Here is a 21543-nt window from a genome sequence, read left to right as displayed (position 1 = left end):
TGTCAAGCATGTAAGAAATAGTAAGTGATAGTTATAGTTGGTTCACTCTGATGTGTGGGGGCCAGCCCATAATGCATCTATGGGAGGCTCTAAGTATTATGTGACATTCATTGATTACTTGAGTCACTATACTTGGGTTTATATACTAAAAAAAAAGGATGAGGTGTTTGCTATTTTTCAGCAAATTAAGCAACACATTGAAAAGGAAATTAATTGATACATCTCTTGTTTGATATTTGATAGTGGTGGGGAGTATGTTTCAAATGAGTTTGATAGTTGTTTGGATGAAAATGGCATATTAGGCAGCTTACATGCAGCTACATTCCACAACAAAATGGGGTGGCTGAACGAAAAAATAGGGTCTTAATGGAAGCTACACGTGCAATGATGAATAAGAAGAACATGCCCCTCTATTATTGGACTAAGGCTATTATTGTAGACATGTATATCTTGAACATGACTCCCACATTATGTATTCATGATATGACACCATTTGAGAAGTTGTATGGCTACAATCCTGATGTAAGTCACATGAAAGTAGGCTCTGAGAGCCTAGCATGCAAGGATCAGTAATTACTTGTGGAGTTTGGGATTCATTGTTGGTAGGACTCATCATAGTCTGTTTATGAAAAAGATAGACAAAGGTTTAGTAGTACTGGTTATCTATGTTGATGATTTGATAATCACAGGTGATGATGACTTGGGGATATAGCATGTTATGTGAATGTTGAAATCTAAATTTGATATGAAAAACTTAGGTGAACCGAAGTATTTCTTGGGTATTGAGGTGATCAAGGCTAAAAATGGTTTATGGTTGATGTAGAAACACTATGCCATGGAAATGTTGAAGAAATATAGCATGGTTGAATGGAAACCACTGGATATACATCTTGATTAGAATGTCAAGTTGGACATTAGCACTGGAGCTGAAATTGATGATGTGACTATGTACATGAAGATTGTTGGAAGTCTGATCTACTTGACCATCACCAGGCCTGCTGACTTGAGTTATGTTGTTGGGCTCATGAGTCAGTTCATGAAGAAGCCCAGAAAGCCACATTTGGATGTTGTTAGGTAGATTATGAGATATATAAAGTCCACTATAGATTATGGGTTGTTTTATGTGGAAGATAAGCCCTTACACTGGTTGGATACATGGATGCAGATTGGGTAGGATGCTCATATGATCGTAGATCTACAAATGGTTATGCTTTTGGATTTGTGGGATGATCAATTGGAGCAGCAAGAAGCAACATATGGTTACATTGTCTAGCATTGAGGCAGAGTACAAGGGTACTGCATTGGGAGCATGTGTGATTTCATGGCTACTTAAGCTTATGGTGTGGCTGATTTGGACATACAGGTGAATGCTTTATTGACATTGTTATGCATTAATCTTAGTAGTGTCATCCTGGCAACAAATCCAATTTATCATGCCATGACTAAACAAATTGAGGTGCACTACCATTTTATTAGAGAGATGGTTCTTGTAGGGAAAGTAGACCTTATGCATGTGAAGACTGATGAATAGGTTGTAGATATCTTTACCAAGTCTTTGGGTAAATATAAGTTCAGTCGATTTCAACAGCTACTTGGTGTACACGTTTTATCTTGAGCTTGAGGGGGAGTGTTGAGACTTCAAGCTCGTGTGTGTGACTAACAGAGTCTTAGTTGTGCCTAACTGTATCAACAAGTGTGGGACATTAAATAAGTCGATTACTTTACACTGTGTATGAATGGTCTGTAGACCTTAGAGTGTTGTATTCACTTTGATATATGTGTTATAGAGTAATATGGAAAAGAAGAGATAAGGGCATATGGCTCTTCTCTGTTGCTCCAACCATTCTCTTTATCTCTATCTCAACATAGATATATGGAAGGTATTGGTTCAAAAGAAGTAGCTTAGGCCTTTGAAAAAAGGCCTTTGGAAACTAAGTGGATCAAAATACTTGAAATGAGTTGAATGAACTATGTAGATCCAGTCTTATATTGTCATTATCTAAACAAGTTTATTTCAATGTTGTGGCACATGAGGATAATGCTTGGTACTTATGGAAAAAGATATGCAATCTTAATGACAAGTAGAGTTTTCTTTCCTCGATATATTGGTTGAAGCAACTCATAGATCTTCACATGAAGAAGGGAATATTCTATCTATGCATTTAAATGAGGTTCATTTTTGCAAGGCATTGAGTTTAAGGATAATCTCCCTCCCTTATTCTTGAGTTGTTCTTGCTTATGATACTTCCCAAGTCATGGGACACGGTTTGTATTGTCATGTGTACTAATATGCCTAAGGATGGTTTGAAACTTCAGGATGTTGAGGGTGCCTTACCAGAGAAAGAATATACGTATAGCCCATACTTCTCATGCATTAACTATTAGGTGGAGATATGATGGTAGGAATGGTAACCACCATGGTAGAGACTCACAGAGGTCTCGGTCTTACACGTAGTCCTATATAAAGTTTTGTGATCATTAGGTCTCTTTTACATGTCATTATTGTGAAAATCAAGGTCATATTTGATTGCATTGCCATAAGTTACACGATGATAAGCGCAAAGAGAAAGGCAAGGGTAAAGCGCAAGAAAAGTTTGATGATCATAGCATTTTCCCTAGTAGTGCATTATAAAGATCAAAGAGATAAATGTGGTGCAGTACCTAAGTCTGATGATGAGTACATCTTGGCAACTTCTTCTCTTGATTCTAGCTAGTTGGTTGATATCTCATCCACTTTTTCTTAGTGTTGGTTGCTTGATTTGAGGACTTTTTTCATGCTACCAACACTATATTAGAGAATTTGGAAATCTCCCAAGTTCCACTCTCAAATTAGAATAAAGATTTGACCATGTGGCTAAATCTTAATCCCCTTTTTGAAAATGAAACTTGGTACTATCATCTATATAGTATCTAGAAAAAGTTTCACCTTCAAGGAAGGGGGTAACAATTTGACCATAATAACAAATATTTACCATCCTATAAATTCCTAAATTGTATGAAAATTTCCAAACTCCCTAATATAGTGTTCTACCCCTCATAGGGATTGGTTTTATTTCGATCATATCATGTCAAGTTTTGTTAGGCTAGGATGGGCATTGGATATCATTGGCATTGGGGATGTGTGCTCAAGTAGAACTTTTATTTTGCATAATCTACACCATGTTTTGGCTTTGACTAAAAGCCTACTCTTTGCTAGATAGTTGGATGATGCAGGATATCATGAATCTTTTGATGATTTTGGGTAGAAAATTACCCATAGGAACCTTGTCTTTGCTTGAGGTGCCAAGGCTAGTAGCCTCTATCCCTTGCTTGTATTTGGGTCTATTGACCATGTTTTGGCTATGGTGGTTGACATACCACATCTATCTTTATGGCACTTGTTACCTTGGACACATGTCCTTGAAAGGAATGAAAATGTTTTTTGTTTGTACTATCTTCCACCCCTTGGCTGCAAATGTTTTGTTTCATGTGTTCACTATCTTTATGGTAGATGGACATGTAATTCTAATAAGAGGTCTTGTATTATGTGCACGGGTGAGCCTTTGGATCTTGTTCATTATGATGTATGTGGTTCCATGCTATGTCAATCAGGTGGTGTAAAGTATTTTGAGACTTTCATTGATGATTATTCATGTAAGATCTAGGCTTATCCCATCAAGAAAAAATCTCATGTATTAGCTACCTTTCACCATTGATTGCCCTTGTTGAGAACTAGTCTTGGTATAGGCTAAAGTTTCTAAGGTCAGATAATTGGGGTGAATGTGTCTCTAAAGTATTTAAGTAGTTCTATGATGAGTGGGATATTAAGTGTGAGTTGATCGCCCCTTACACTCCACCCCAGAATGGTGTTGCAAAGAGCATGAATAGGATGATTCAGAAGAGAGTCCATACTATGCTTGGCTAGGCAGGTTTATTATAGTATTTTTTGACTAAGGTAGTTACTACTACCATACTTTTGATCAACAGATCCCCGTGTACTATGATTGGTTGTCATGTTGCAAAGGAGGCATGGTCTGGAAAACCTCCATCATATGTGTATCTTAGAGTCTTTTGATGTGAGGCTTTCTACTATATACTCAAGGATAAACACAAGAAGTTGGATAAAATGCATCTTTCTTGGTTATGGAGATGTAGGTGGGATGGACTATCTCTTGTGACATCCGCATGCTTGAAAGATTATCTATAGCCATGCTATTGTTTTCCATGAGGAGAAGATGCATAAGTAGCATGAGTAAGTAGTTGAGGTACGTAGGGTGATCTTTCAAGAGGATCCTCCTATTACCATACAACCAAGTAGGTAGTATGCAACTAATGTTTGACCTATAGTTTTAATGTTGGACAAGATGTACGAGCCGCCCCAAAGCATGCTCTGAGATGGAGGTCTACTAGAGATAGATGTCGGCCTAATCAATCTACACTCTTCATGGACTATATTATGGTGATAGATTCTAGTGAATCTCTTACTTATATGGAGGCTCTACACATATGCATGTAGTTAGAGTTTGGTTCATTGTAGAAAAACCATATATGGAATTTGGTTCCTTTGCCTAATGGAAAATATGCATTACTATATAGGTGGATATACAAGTTGAAAAGTACCCCTAGATGTCATTAGCCAGTATATAAGGTCATATTAGTTGCTAAGGGTTTTAAGGAGAAGCACAGTGTTCAATTTGATAAGGCCTTTTCTCTTGTAGTCAAGATGACTATCCTATGCTTTTGGTGTTGGCCTTGGTTGTTCAACTAGATTTGGATCTCTTTCAGATGGATATTAACATGGCTTTCATACATGGGGACTTGCATGATAGGACTTATATGCAGTAGCGTAAGGGATTTCAAGAAAAATATAGGGAACACTTTGTGTGAAAAAAGTTGAGAAAGAGCCTTTATGGTCTTAAGTAGGAACCTAGAAAATGGTATCATAAGTTTAATGTATTTATATGATCGTAGTCTTACTCCCATGGTGATAGGATGTAACGTGTCCCACCTATCCACTTGTAGGGCACGTCTTAGCAGCCCATAAGGAAGAGAGTCCAGAAAGCACCACCCGGCACTCCCAAGGAATGTCACGGGGTTTGCGATCTAGGTCTTCCCGAGTCTGCTACAAACCGAAAGCATTCTGGCCATTCTCACTTAGGACCGACGTGAATCAGGGTTTTCCTAATGGTCAAGTTCTTGGAAGGTAGCTAGGGTTGAGCCCCAGACAAACTACTTTACGCAGAAACATCAGGGTCGAAGCAGATTTATACTGTACTTGGTTCAAGGAGAATGGGAAAAGAGAGGAATGCGAAGCTCAACCTCTCTGCCCGTAAGGCATAGTCCCATTCCATTCCCCTAAAACAGTATAAATCGAGACTCTAGCTTTCTAGTTTCTAAGTCATTGTTACCTTGATGTCAATTCTTTTGAGAAAAGTTCCCGGCCAACCGGGACCACCCTTCCGTAGGACGGACCCAAGGTCACATCCACCGCACTTTCCTCGGGTTGCTTTAGTTATCTAATTACCTACCACGTTTAGTTTGACAAGCAAAAATAGCTTCCTTAATTAACCAATTAAACACTGGTTCCTTCACGTAACTTAGGCACTGACATAGAAAAACAATGTCAAGCAAGTTTCTTTTCAGCATTTGATCTTTATTTATCAGCCTTTGGAATACATCATATAATCTAGCCCGAAGGCTATTCCACCCGAAGGCTATTCCAGCAATCCTCAGGGATCGCTATTCCAAGTTTCACCCGTTGACTAGTATGCGGGCCTCGAGATCCCATCTCGAGTCACATCGGCCTCTTGTGCAAGACCCGAAGGCAAGGGATTTACGGCGAGAGCCCCTCTGGCACCCAAGCATCCTCCTGCTCCAAGTAGCACCCATGGAGAGACCTCTCGTGGCGGGTTCAGTCCACGTACCCGGTGCGGCTAACAACCCCCTTGGATAGGGTCAGGCAGACACTCGGGGGCAACTGATACTGCCTCTCCCTCCAAGCTTTCAACCTAAAGCATAATTATATTTTTGGTATTAGTTCCTTAAGCAAAGAAGAACAAACAGTGCTCCTAAGTGTACAAACACAAGCACTCTAGTGGTTGTTTATACGGCCAACTGCTAAGGTGTGAATCCTTCTCTCTGAATACATTCAGCATTCGATCTGGGATCAATCGCAACTTGGCAAGATCCCAAGGGTTTCGTAAGCTGAGTTGCTTGTTTTACCCTTTATCCCTGGGTTAGGGTTTATACCCTGTTAACCCAAATTGTCAATACCTTAGGCTTCCTTATATTAAGGTCAACACATCCTGGACAACCCCATTGTCCTCACTTGATTGGTCAATTTTTTGCTAGGCAATTCATAATTACCCTAGCTTGGCAAATCAGCCCCAAGGGAGGGTGATGTAGTAGGATGACTACTCATCCTCTAGAAAATTAGACTTGTACTTAGAACTTGCCAACCTTGTTCTAAGGAGTGGCAATACTATTTTGTGAATTAGACACAAAACCATGTGATGTTGCAACTTGTTGCACGAGATAGGTGTCAGCACCTAACTTGTGGGATTATTTCTCCCATCACAGGGTACTCCTTGGACAATAATACCTTTGATCAAGATGTAGGTTTTGGGATTCCTCTTGACCCAATCCACCAACCCTAACCCTACTAGGCCAATAACGCTTTGGCCCTAGGGATCTTAAATTCATACAGAGGTTTAGTATTTGGTCAATTGATCCTTAGGGTGAGAACCCTAGATCATTCTTGCATGGGCGTTTAGATAACCCTAACATTTTCGAGAATGTGGGTAGGATCTTTGGGATCAAAAGTCTTAAATTGACATCCCAAGTGTGATACTAGGCAGAATTTTAACGTAACTTAATCATATGCAATCTAATCGTAACTTTATAATTCCCATGTGAGTTGCACAATTACAAGCAATTTAATTGTCTTACGAGAAAAGGTGATCTTTCCTTAGAGATGCAAATACTTTCCCTAAATATGTAAATAATTGCAAGATAGGTGAGATGCATCATTCCATGCAAATATGTGATTTCAAGACCATAGACCTTTTCCTTCTATGCAGCTATAAGATCTACAATCAATGTTACTTTTCCTTGCCCTAAACTATAATGATTGACGATTCAGAGCTAACTCTTATAAACCCTACGTTGATGCAACGAAATCAAAGTTTTAATATTTTTAATGAAGATGTATTCAAACTTTGATAAAGAAACTCTATGCATGAGCAAATGCCATGAGTCCATCCTTGATTTAATCCTTCCTTTTATTACTTAACCCGACCTAAAATGTAACCATCTTCTCATGCAATTTGCAAAGCTCATAATTTCCTTTCCATGCATTGCGACTATTTTGGACATCGTTCAATGGGCATCTAAGATTATCTCATACATGAATCACAACTAGGAAATTATTACCTAAGTATATTATGTGTTAAATGCACTGCTCTTTTTGCGAGGCAACAGGATGCCTTTAGACAAATCCACCTTTTAACTTATGCAATATGCGTTCAAGAATGCAACTACCATGACCATGCAAGTACTCATCATGCAATTTACTTGGTAATTCGATGCGAGTATATAAATTTTCCAATGTATTCAAACTTGCCTACATGAATTAAAGACATGCTTAAATGCATCCTTTTCATGCAGGAAATTTAACGAAACCTGGGCATTAAGATTCGGGTTGTTGTCCACTCACGTACTCGGGGTGGAAGCTCCCGCATATGCTCCTCTCGCCTTTTGTTTAGGAGCCATTGACGCAGTAATTTTGTTTCAGCAACTCACCCTTGGGTCACTTTCACGTATCGGATCCTCTCTGTCCGAGATCTTATCTTCCACGCAGGACACAGCCCTTGCAGATACGGTTTTAAGAAAAACCGAGGAAGGCATGAGAGAACAGGGCTTATGGAGGCTTTAATAGAAGCTTCCAAGCTTCTGTCCCACAGCGAATGACATGGAGAAAGAAAATGATGATTGGAAAAATGATGGGAATGGAGGTGTGGATGATGACAACGATGATTATGATGATGATGGTGGTGAGGATGGAGGCGGCAGCCTGGCGGCGTGACCGGGGTGGCAGCAACTGTGGACTGACGGTGGGCAATAGCACTTCGGCAACGGGCAGCAGCAGCATGACCTTTCCTCTCCTCCTCTCAAGCTTGAGAGGGGGGAGGTCATATAGATTGAAGGGGGGGATAGCCACACATGTGGCTAGTTTTGTGCCTCCTCTCCCTCCCCCCCCCCCCCCCCCCCATGCTCTCCTACTCCACACCCACTCCTCTCACACTCCCTCTCCCCCGCCATGCAATGACTGAAGGGGAGGGGAGTTTTTTAAAAAAATTGGATAAATTCATTATCTTTTTGCCCCAAGAAGGGGGTGTTCCCACGGAGGCCTACGGTGGCTCGGGGTTTTCAAGCCACGGCTCTTATGCACAACGTGGCCTGGAGTTTGGTATTGCACGAGGGTGGAGCACTTAGCCCAAGGTATATTCATTGTGGGAGATTACATTGAACCACTTTTTGTGCAAGATTTAGGATCTTCAATATTTTGTTGTAGAAATATTACATTCTCTCCCCCTTAGAGGAATCGAGATGTCCTCATCTCGAAAAAATTTGGGGTATTGTTGGTTGAGAGTACTTTCATCCATCCAAGTGGCATCCTCTTCGGGGTAATCTTTCCACTAGATGAGATATTCTCTCAAGGTTCTGGATCTCAAATGCCTCTCCCTAACATCTAAGATCCTATTAGGCCGTAGCTCAAGGACTCCTTAGCTAGGCATTACAACTTGTTGATCATCAAGCATGTGACTAGGGTTAGGCACATACTTCTTCAATAGACTGATATGGAATACATTATGAACTTTTAGGTTTTTGGGGAGTTGAAGTCTGTAAGCATTAGGCCCTAGGCACTTGAGAATCTTGTAGGGTCCATAATACCTTGGACTTAGCTTTTTGCATTCACCCAAGGATAGGGAACTCTTCTTTGGACATACGCGAATGAAGACCATATCACCTTCAACGAAGGATCTATCTTGCCGTTTCAAGTCCGCATCACCCTTTTGTATGTCCTTGGTGGCTTGGATGTCCTGTCTTATTGACTTGATTTGGTCATCCATGTCTTCTAGCATCTACTTTGAGGCTTCAACCCTCAAGGTTGGATCCGAAAAGCTTAAAAGAGTACAACAATTGTGCCCATACAATGTTTGAAAAGGGATCATCAGAATGCTTTGTTGGTAGGAAGCATTGTAGGCAAACTCAACCAGTGGCAAATATCGAATCCACTTTTTGGGTTCACAACTGCAGTGTGCCCTAAGATGACTTGGTTGACTCGCTCCGTTTGACCATCGGTTTGGGGATGGTAAGTTGTACTGAAACAAAGTTGAGTCCCAATGGCCTCGAAGATAGCCCTTCAGAAGTGGGATGTGAAGAGAGAGTCACGATCACTAATGATTCTTCTGGGTAACCCATGTAATTTGAATATTTCCTTGATGAATAACCTTGCGATGTCTGAGGCTTTATAGTTTGTCTTAACAGGGATAAGATGTGCAACTTTAGTGAGTATATCCACCACAACCATAATGGAGTTGTATCCTCCCTAAACTTGGGGCAGGCCAACAACAAAGTCCATACTAATGAATTCCCATTTCATTTGGGGAATGTCAAGTGGTTGCAATTTCCCTGGCATTTTGACATGTTTGGCCTTAATGCGTTGACAAGACAAACATTCTGTGACATATTTGAGAACATCACCTTTAAGCCTATCCCAATAATAGCCCTTTCTGACCGCATTGAGGGTCTTGGCATAGCCAGGATGTCCTGAGAAAGGGGAGTCATGGGCTTCCCAAAGTATCTTCTACTTGAGTGATTGGCTTGCCAGGATACATAAACTTGTCCTATAGTAGACAAGTCCACTATTGATAGAGAATTCTTGATACTTTTTTTGTAGCTTCAGGTCTTGATCCTTGATGGGGATCTCCCTTAGCATCTTCTAATAGGTTGGGTCATGACATGCCTCTTCTCTAGCTAGCTCAAGAATTGGGTTGTTTGGCATGGACACTTTATGGCTAGAGATCTGGCCATTGATGGATCTTGCAAAATCAGAGAATTCAGAAATGCTTTGCGACTAAGTGCATCAACAGCTACATTCTCCTTTCCAGACCTTGATTCTGTTGACAGGGATTATTCTGAATTCCTCATTAAGTGACTTTGGTGCAAGATCAACGTGCTTTCCTCACATATGTGTTTCTTTCTTATTAAGCATAATGTGCTACTTTAAACCTTTGAATTCTATGCATGGTGCTGATTATGTGAACCCTATGTTGCCTTTCTTTATATCGCAACCACACTCGCACATAAGCATATAGCACACACATGTACACACAATCACATTCTCTTCAGCCACACATACACACCCACTTGCATGCATGCATGCACTCGTACATTTACCCACACACTTACTCGTAGACTTGAGACTCACATACACAATCACACACTTTGCTAGACAATCATCACACGAATCACAATCCCATGTGCATTGGAGCACTTCACCATGCTTGCAGCACAAAAATGCACATTCAATTTCAACATTAGGACAAAATTAGTGTTTAAAATATAATTACCTTCTTAGATCATAGGCATAGAGACCATTATTACGTCACATAGGCAGAAGTGCGCTTAGAACAGACACACTCACAGTACACTTCTAGGACATGCCCACATTTCGATAGGTCATTAGAACCCTAGAACTAGTTACGATCTTCACAATCACACACACATCTAGTTGCACACTTAAGGCACGCACTCCATATGATAGGGTCATATATGATTTAGAGTACATTGCATGCATGAGTAATAGCCCCTTATTAGGAGTTTAGTTATGCATGATCACTTCCATATCAGTGCATAAGAACCCAACCCCCTGAACACGCACACCACCTCTCTAGCCCCCAATCTCACTTAGGCATTAGCGCCCCTCTAGGGTGAACACCAGTAAACATTCACTTTGACCTAATTCCTAGGACACATTTAGGTGCACACCTCCTAGGCCTAAACAAACATTGCTCTTATCATGCTTAAACACTTAGTTGGTACACCCTTAGGTTAGACACATCCTTTATATGCACACTCCCTTCAGTATGACCCCAGAACTAACTTAAGCTTTCATAAGCCTCGCACAATAGAAACACAAACTATTCCTTGGAGCTGACTTAGGTACTTCCTTTATAGTTGCATCTGATACAACATCAACATCCATAACCTTAGGTCCATTGCATTAGGATTAGATTTGCTAAATCACCAAGCTTAACCAAGTGTGCATATAAAAGCTCTAGAAATTTAGGGACATACTTGAAACCAAAACCCAATCACCCAATAAAACCCTAGATCCATAGCCATTAGGCTACTCAAATTGATACTTAGGCTACTAAGCATAGGAACCTACCTCTTATAGGGATGCCCATATGTGGCCACATCCATCCTTGCACCTTAAGCACCACTACTATCAAGCAATGTGACATTCCCTAGATCATTTACTTCCACATGCTTAACTATCTCCTTGGGTTAGATTCTAACCCCCCTACACCAAATCTATAGACATCATTGCACTCAACAATAGGTCCAATTGTACTAAACTTAGGATAGATTTCCTACACACAATTTAGGGAGGCCTCTTGCATATTACTGTGCACATGCATATTCACTTAGGACATTTCACCCTTAGCCTACCCGCATTCCACTATAGATGGGGATAGTTCACACCTTACATTATGAAAAACTCGAATTCACTTTTTGAGCCTTTGAAGCTCTGTGGGGTTTGAGGGAATATATCATAAGGACAAATGAGAGTGAGATTTTTGTTATAAAACTTTTGAGATTGCTTTTTTTTTAGGAAGCCATAACTTGAGCATATAAGCTCCAATTTTTTTGAATGGTGATTCATTAGAATCCTCTTATCAATATCTTTACAATAATGTTTACATAACTAGGTATAGTGGAAATAATTATCCGTGAGTCTTGTATTCTTAATAAGATGATGATTTGCAGTTCTTAGAGGATTCAAAAATGAGTCTACATTTTCCCTCATGGGAATCCTTAGATCACATATAGTTTGCACACTTAGGATCTTGGAAGCACTTTTAGTTCTGCTTGTTCTTGTAGACATGCCTAGACGCACTTAGGATAAGAGATGGAGTAGTGCATTGCATTCATGATCATTGAGTCCTTAGAAGCACCTAATAGACCAAACCCTAGCTTACATCCATCACATTTTGTCACAATACATTAGTACTAGACTATAAGATCCTCATCTCACCTTGCATTTTAGGAATTTTTAGGTCATGGATCACATTTCACACCATTCTAGCACCTACGCACTAGTGACTTACATTTAGGAAGGTGCAATGAATTGAGATTGCCAATAAGTGTAGGGTCGAATTGATACATCATTTTATAGGACACATCCAAGAGTGTATAAGACCAAGGGTTAAGGTATAAGCCAAAAACTTTGCCAAGTGTTGTAAAAGAAAGTAGCCATGAACTAGAATTACTCAAAGATTGAGCTACTTGTGCTAACAAACCCTATCAAAGGCTAGTTACCAAGACCCATTCACATTTACAATCTAAACCTAAGAGAGTCTTTCATTCCCTTTGATCATACCTCACTATGTAAATCATCTTGATGCTCCATCAATTGACCTTGAGAGAACATCAAGTAAGACACTTCATTGATTGAGAGATCATGACACCAACACCATTAATAAGCTTCATGACCATCTGATGGGACCTGAAATGGGCCGGCACTGGCTATGGCACTAACCGGACCTCATGCTCATGACACACAAACACCCTCATGGCCTCGCGGACTAGGAGTGTCAATCTAATGCTAAAGGACAAACTGCCCTAAAGCTTAATCTATTGCATTTATAGTTTATAGTCCAACGTTTCTTTTTTTTATAAACTCCTCCCAAGGAGAACCCATACACTTTGGCAATGCCACGATCACACACATATGGAGGCAATCTCTCGGTAGAAACATCGCGGCCCCACTGCAGCTCTCCTACATCGCAGGGATTGGCCCTTTGATGCGCTGCTCAACATATAACACAATCGAACACAAATTCCTCTCTTTTATATTTCTCGCATTTCCAGGAGATATACCATGTGTCCTCACTTAACAATCCCTTAGGAAACCGACCCTCTACCCTATGGCAAGGGATAACCTTACACGCTCAATCGTGGGTCAAAGTCCTAAGAAAACAATTGCTATGCAGTCTAGGAGCTTTTTCTTTGATACCATGAACCATGTGTAGTGCATAATGTGAATGGTTTAGTGCACAAACATAAGAAAATCAGCATTGTGCATCGTGCGAAACCAATCTTTTCATGACTTCCATGCTAGCATTTATGTATTGAAACGAGGAGAGACACCGAGCCTTACGCTCATGCTGCCTTTTCCTTTATTTTAAAACAACGTCCTATAGGCATGATGCAACACATAAATTAGATTTAAGATTATACTTTGATGCTCAAACTCCCCTCTCACCCTACCATTTAATGTTTTGCATTCATTGATAGGTGGAAGAGTCGTTTTATGTGTATTTCTTTATAAAGAAAGCGATAAACACTGATAGAAACATAGAAACGAGGGTAAACTGAGGCCAACCTCATGCTCTACCTTCATTATACATTGCACAAACACACATGTAATTTTCTGTAATTTTCCTTTTATCGTTTCCTAATTTTCTCCCATTTAAAACCCATTTTTCACCATTTTTGGTATTTTTCCTCTATTTTCTTCTATAAAATTTTGACTAGAAATTAAGATTGATTGTGGGCTGTGGCCCTTAGGTTCTTTGATAGCAAAAATTCAGGTTTTGTTGGCATTATATCTCATATTTCTCATTTATTTTGCAAAAAATCCCATTTTACCCCTTAAACGCGTGTTTTATGGGTTTTATAACACTAATTTCATCCATATCACTTATGATTTTCTGATTTTCTAAGCATAAACTGATCAAACTCATAGCAAAAAACATCATGATGCATGATCAGCCCATGGGAACAATATTTCATCAATCAAATAGCATAAAAACTCATTTTTTCTTCATAAAATTTGATTTACCGCTTTAGGCTTTGTGTCTCAGGATCTCGATTTTGCTACGGGACTACGGGTCAGCCCTCATTCAATGTCCAGCATCTTCAAAATCAACAATCTTCATGTCTTCATCGATCCGGATGCAATCCGATCTCATCCGGACAAGCTTTCCTTCACCATTCTTCATTTTCCTCTTGCACACAAGAACAGCCCCTTAGGGGAGAGAGAGGGAGGAGAGAGAAAGACTAGAATCCGAATTCTCCATCCAGGCCACCATTGGACGGGCGAAGCACGGTGATATGATCAGCAGACAAAGGGAAGATCGGGGGTAATGTCGATTACAAGGGTTACTTTGAGGCTGGCATCATGATCTCCATGATTGGGGCGCAAAATTCGGCGCCACATAGGCCACGCTCCCTCCATGCTTCTCTCTCCACAATTTCTCTCAAAGTTTCATGTTACATCAAATTTTTGGGCTCCCAAAGGTCACTAGCCACTTGGCCCAAATTTTGTCCACCTCTTCGCATCTTGACCAATTTCTTGGCCATTTTCCTGTCCGGGCTCCGATTTGAGCTCTGAAAAATCCTGGGCATCTGGGTTGACATCCCGCATTGGCTAGCAACTCCTGAAAACCCGCATGGCAGTCTGAAAAATTATCAAAAATAAACAAGTGTCGCTCAGGTGCCTTTTAAGAGTCGTATTTCACTTGGTGCTTAAAATCATCCTAACTGGAGCTGCCGCCTTCGATGTTGAATTTTTTTTCCCTAAATTTCAGATTTTTTCGCAAATTTTAGGCACATCCCGAGCTCAAAAGGCAAATTTTAGGCACATCCCGAGCTCAAAACTCCGCTCTCATTGGCGACCACGGGATAGGGTGACTCAGCCCGTCGAATCCCACAATAGATCTGCACAAAACAACCAAAGGAAGCATCAAGCTGATACAAAATACATACATACTAAACATAGCACAATGCTCACCCTACTCCCTAACAAAACCAAGATATGAAATCCACAAGGAGTAGGCCTAGCATAATCTGATAGAAGGTCCAAAGCGAGTCACTAACCGACTGCTCCAACATGGCCAAACTAAAAAGAACTATCAAAGAGGTTACCCTAAGTGGTGGTCTGAACTACCTACCTAACTAAGGACAACACAACCAGGAGCTCCTACTAGGCAAGGACTCCTATAGCCAGATCAAGAAGTATTTTCTTTTAACACCTTTCTTCTTTTAGGGTGTTTTTTTTTGTTGTATTTTTCCATACTCGGGCATGTAAAAAGGAGGGAGCTGTAGTGACCCAAGGAGAACAGGGCATCGGCCTCAGGTCCTGTCTCGGTACCCAAGAACCTACCAAGCCTCGCAAGGCAACACTTAATCCTTTTCTGACACTCACTTTTATTTTCGCTCCAACCTTCCTTACTTTCTTCTTTTCCAGTGAGACGCCACCCCTAGGAAGACAAAGCATCAGCCTCGGGTCTGACTCATCCCCAAGAACCTACCAGGCCGTCGCTAGGCGATAATCAACTGCTTACAAATTTTCTTTCTTTTCATTTCTATTTAGATAGGGGTTAGAACCCCTTTTTACACACCTTTGTATATATCTATTTTCTTTAAGATATTCAGGGTTTTTTTATCATCATCATTTTTTCTTCCTTTGGCAGGCTTCTCTAACTACCTCACAACTGACAAGAACTCCTAGAATGGCCACCTAGCAGGCTAGCAGAACAAGGTCACTAGAACTACTTTCTGAAATAGATCTTTCGATGTCTGGCAATGTCTTCACAGGAGGCAACGACTACTCAGACCTCTCTCAGACATACCTAACCTAAACTTGGGACTTCATGCCTTGGACGCTGGTCCCTAACAAAAAAAGAGAGTCCTCTACAAGTACACAGATACATACAGCATAAAAACACGGTACTCATAAAGGAGAAATATCACCTGGATAGGGCCATAAGAAGCTTCCACGCAACAAAAGGCTCCTTCCAAGCTCTTCTTCCGGACCTGTCTAGCACAAAACTAAAATAAGAAACCATTAACCGTACCTGTACTAAACAGACAACTGGCCCTCTTGGCCTAACGAGATCAAACAGAATAGTACCTACACATCCCTCCCTGGAATAGTACAGATATACAATAATAGGCTCCTTTCCAAGGAGGAAAAATCAGGGCTTCCAGCCCTAAAATAAATGCATAAGGTTATTATCCATCCCTCCTGCATATATAGTAAGAGGCGTACACATAACATGTTGTCTAATCAGCCTATGGGTCCAGGATAATAAAGGTAGATTGATCTCGGCTACTCTTTGCATCACCCATATCAACCATCGTCTGCCATACATTGCATGCTCTGATAACATTCCCCACAAGCGACCGGGTCCTGTCTCATTATTGATAACAATGTCCACACTAGGACCACAGTTGAAGAAAATGTCTTCTTCATAAGCAAGATTTTCCAGTGAATCCGCAAACTAATTCCAGTAACCTGGAATCAGCTGAAAAAACACTCTCTCAAACTCCTCAAGTAGGGTCATGGCAATTCGATGATAGATACAAAGAATGGGATTCCGCATTGTGTATGTCCCATCTAGCTGATTCAGGATCAACTGGGAATCCCCTTTTACTAACAACCAACGAATACCACCTTGTTTGGCAATATGCAGTCCCATAATCAAGGCTTTATACTCTGCCATATTGTTAGTGAATCCTACCCCGAGATAAGCAGCTAACTTCATCGTAACTCTACGTCGGGGATCTTGAATTACTACTCCAACACGCCCTTTTTTATTAGGGCCCCTGGACGCTCCATCAAAATATAATGTGTACGTCCACAATGGGTTTACGCATCCTGCCATCACGAACTCCTCTATTCGTAGCTCTGATAGTCAAAGTTTAACATGTTGAGACGGTGAACTAACGGCTCCATCCCACCTTCTTCATTGAACTCAACAGGGATACTTGTCAACAGTCGTAAGCAGTGATGGCAGAAGACTTTGATCTCCCACACAAAGGTTCTGTCTTCTTGCTCAATCACTTTGTATCCTTTGCTCCACCAGATAAGTTTCCCCTTATATTATCTCTGCTCCATATATGGGTGCTCCAAATAAGGAATTAACCGACCCATCAACCAGCTTTAAGCTCTTTTGCAGGTCTCAAATCAGCCCCAGCATGAACTTGCAATGCATTTCTCCATATTAGCATACTTAGAAATAATAAGGTTTCATCTTATTAAGATTACCTTATTTTTAAACTCGACTCCCTGACTGCAGATCAGCTAATAGAGCCGTAGACCTATTTTTCCCTATCCTAACAATCTTATAGGGGCCATCCCATTTAGGTTCCAGCTTCCCTGGAAACAGCTCCCTACGCGTATCATATTATAGAACTAATTGCCCTTTTTTAAAGGTATACTTCTTTGTTTTAAGGTCATGCAATTGCTTCACCCGACGTTCAGCCACCTCTTAGTGTAATAAGCTCTACAATTTCAGCTCATCTAGGTGGGCTATGGTCGTGAAACGTTCAAAGAGGAAATTCTCATCTCCCAAAGAGTGGTTAATTGGAAACCGTATGGTTGGCAACTCAATTTCGAGGCCGGTAGCTCACTTGAATGTAGTATTGTACGCCCATACTGTGACATACAACTTCCTGTTCCATTCTCGTTTCTTCTCAGAGACTATTTTAGACAAGATCCCCACAAGCTGCTTATTAGTACTTTCGACTTGTCCGTTTGCTTGCGGATTATAGGGGGTTGTTTTATTATGCTTGATTTGCCAAGATCACTTTGTTCAAAAAATGGGTTCCACGGTCCGACACTAATTCTTTCGGTGGACCGAAACAGCAGATAATCTTCTTTAAAAGGAAACTTGCAGTCTCTTTTGCATTGTCCTGCCTCATCGCCCACGCTTCTGACCATTTTGTAAAATAATCAGTTGCTACTATAATGTATCTCTTTTAGGTAGTAGACGACGAGGTGATAGGACCCACAAAATCAATGCCCCACTTCTCAAATGGAAGGATAGCCATGATAGGCGTAAGTGGGCATTTCCTATTCTCTCTGCTATCATGTCTTTGACAGGTATCACATCTCTTAACATACTCAAAAGAATCTTGGAAGATGGACGGCCACCAATATCCAGCTCATAAGGCTTTCTGCACCGTCAACCATCCAACAAAGTGCCCTCCACATGCAGAATCATGGCACTCTTCTAAGATGAAAGAAACCTCGTCAGGTATCACACATCGGAGGTAGATATCATCAACACACTGCCGATATAGTGTCCCTGCGATCAAGGAAAACTTCAAAGCCTGTTGTTTGATTTTCCTCTTTTCTGATTTTGACAAACTAGCTCGAGTCTCTCCTATTGATAGATAATGCGTTATAGCAGCATACCAAGATGGGATAGAAGATGTATCAATTTTAAACATTTCTTCAATGTCACTGCCTTCAACCAAAGTCTCTTTCAGCTCCCCGAAATCCACAAGGCATTCCACAATTCCCTGCAACCTTGGTGGCTTACTCTTAATCTCATAATCAAACTCCTGCAAAGTGATTAACCACTTTGCCAAACGATCAGGTGGCTGTAGCTTGTTCATAAGCAATCTAAGAGCTTCTGCCTTTGTACAGAAAACTACCTTCTCATAGAGGATATAGTGCCTGAATTTCTTAGTCCCAAAGACCATCGCAAGACACAATTTTTCCATGTAGGTATAATTGATCTCCGAAATGCCCAATTTTTGACTAGCAAAAGCTATCGAATGATACCACTTTTCCTCCTAGATTTGGGCTAAACAGTAGTAGCTGATACTATGCATGGTGGCTGCTGAAAATATATAAAATACCTCGCCTCTTTTAGGTGCTTTTAAAACTGGCGCTTTTACTAGCTCCTGTTTCACATCCTCAAAAGCTACCTTACAAGGGTCGCTCTATTCAAATAGACAGCTAAAGGATAATAAATTCATTAATGGCAATGTCCTTTCTGCCAAGGCATTTATAAACCTCAGATAGTACCCTATCGATGACAGAAAGTTATGAACCTCTTTCAGAGTGCGTGGTGGACTCATAGCGACTATGACCTTGATCTTTTCAAGGTCAGTTGTGATTCCTACTGAGCTGACCACATGACCTAGCAATAGCCTATAAGGCACTCCAAAGACACACTTCCGTGGGTTAAGAGCGATACAAAATTGTCTACAGCGCTCAAAGCACTTTCTTAAAATAATCAACATCATTTCCCTTGCAGTGGCTGCCCCCAAGTCATCAATAAATACTTTCAACTCCTCTGGGAAGATATCACCAAAGGTCTTGTCTATTGTTCGTTGCCATGATCCAGGTGCATTGCACAAACCAAAGGCCATCACATGGTACGCAAAAGTACCAAAGACAGTAATAAAAGTTATTTTCAACTTGTCCTCTTCTGCAATTGCCATCTGGTTGTATCCTGCAAAGCAATCCATGAATGAATATATTTCCCTGCTCGCTAATTGATTCGGTCAATAAATGGCAGTGGGTAGTAATCCTTGACCGTCTACTTATTTAGTTCTCTGAAATCTACACATAGTCGGATCTGGTTATTTTTCTTCTTCCTGATAACAATTAGTTAACACCATTCTGTGTGCTGTACAGGAAAGATTAAACCAGCTTTTCTTAACTTTTGTAACTCCTCAAACAGCCCGTCCCTCAATTCAAAAGGCATGTGTCTTACTTTCCGACGCACAGGACGGCTGCCTTCTTTTACAGGAATAGTATGAATGGCCAGGCTGGGAGGAATGCCTCTCAGCTCATCATAGCTCCAAGCAAAGATGTCACAGAATTCTTGAATCAAGGACACATAGTCCTCCCTTTTTGCTGAACTGAGCATGGAACCTAATTTGATTTGCCGAGAATCATTCGGTGTGCCAAGGTCTAACTCAATCACATCCGCGTCTCTTATCATGTCTTGCGGCTCTATCGGCTCATTTAGAGTTACCTGGTAAATATCCTCTGTAGTGGACCCCTCTCTAGATTCATCACTGGATGATGTCTCACTACCAGATGGATCATCTGCTACCTCTAATTCAGTAGAGGATAAAGGAGCTCTCTCACTTTGAGGAGACTCAGGGTAAGCATCGACTATTACTCGATTAGCACCTCTACCTAGGACCAGTCGACCGGTGGGTATATCAACTTAACAGTCTGTTCATAAGATCCAAGGCCTCCCTAGCAAAACTCGATAGCTAGGACGTCCTGCAAATCTTATCACCCTAAAGTCCAAGAAGCATTCTACACTTGCAACTGTAACATGGACCTTAGTAACATAACCTTTTGGTTGTCTCAAACTATCATCAGCCATTCTAAGAAGGGTGGAGCTGTCTTTTTGGATGCCTAGACCCAACCTCTCCATCAACTCTGAACTCATGATATTGATGGAGGATCTAGTATCTACAATAGCATGCTCCACTAATATTCCATCTACATATGCTTGAACCCTAGGGCAATTCTTTTCAGCATGATCAAACCAATCTTCCCCTTCTCGTGCTATGCCCAGAGGTTCTATGATATACCCAATACGCAGGATCTTTTTGAATTCCTTGCGTACTCTTGGAGATAATTTGATCAACTGTAAGAGGTTTACATCTGGTTTGACTTTGCAAAGAGAACTTGCTAAATCAAAGTCATGATAGGTAGCCAAAGCTCTCTTTTCTCGCCAAACCATCCTCTCGTTTGGTCTTTGGACCGGTTTTGGTGCTTCTTTCTTAGCTCTTGCCTTCTTTCTTGGCACTTCCTCATCCTTCTTAGGATCGACTTTCTTGTCAACCAGCCTTAGAGGTCCACCTTCCATGCCAAGATTCTGGACTTGCGTCCCCTTATGCCCTTGTTTAGGGTTTCCCTCAACTGGTTTTTCCTTATCTTTATCCCCCTCTTTAGTCTTTTGGCCTCTTGTCACGGCTCTTAAGTTAGAGATTTCAGTGACATTGACTCGTATAGCCTCAATAAGGCTGACTCCATTGCCTTGTGGCAACTCTTCTATGGTGGTCTTTTCCCTCTGCAATATTTGTCTTGGTACATCATTTTGCTGCAGGTTATTTCCTTGCGCTCTATGATTAACATGGCCTGGCTGTTTACTCCCTTATTGTAGGGAACTAATCTTACTCCAACAGGTAGCAGCTAGGTGGCCCGACTTCCCACAAATATCACATTTAACATTTGGACAGTTTCTAGAGAAATGTTGTCCACCACACCACTTACAGTTGAATCTTGAGGATCCACCCTCTTCAGGGCATCGACTCCCTATCAGATTCTACTGCTTCTTCAAGAAATTGACGTCAACAGCTATTTGTCGATATTGTTCAGAAATCATGTCGGTATAATGCTTCATCATATCCTTAACTTCCCCAAGGACATTAGATGCACTCGACTCATAGCCTTGATCGTCTACCTGTCGTTCCATTGGCCTAACAATCTAATTTGGCATTGGTTGT

The sequence above is a fragment of the Lygodium microphyllum genome, chromosome 24, assembly GCF_053477565.2.
Source record: "Lygodium microphyllum isolate KBCC chromosome 24, Lygodium_microphyllum_v1.1.10, whole genome shotgun sequence".
In the NCBI taxonomy this organism is placed as follows: Eukaryota; Viridiplantae; Streptophyta; class Polypodiopsida; order Schizaeales; family Lygodiaceae; genus Lygodium; species Lygodium microphyllum.
The sequence above is the reverse complement of the archived record's forward strand: the minus strand, read 5'-3'. Positions refer to the sequence as shown.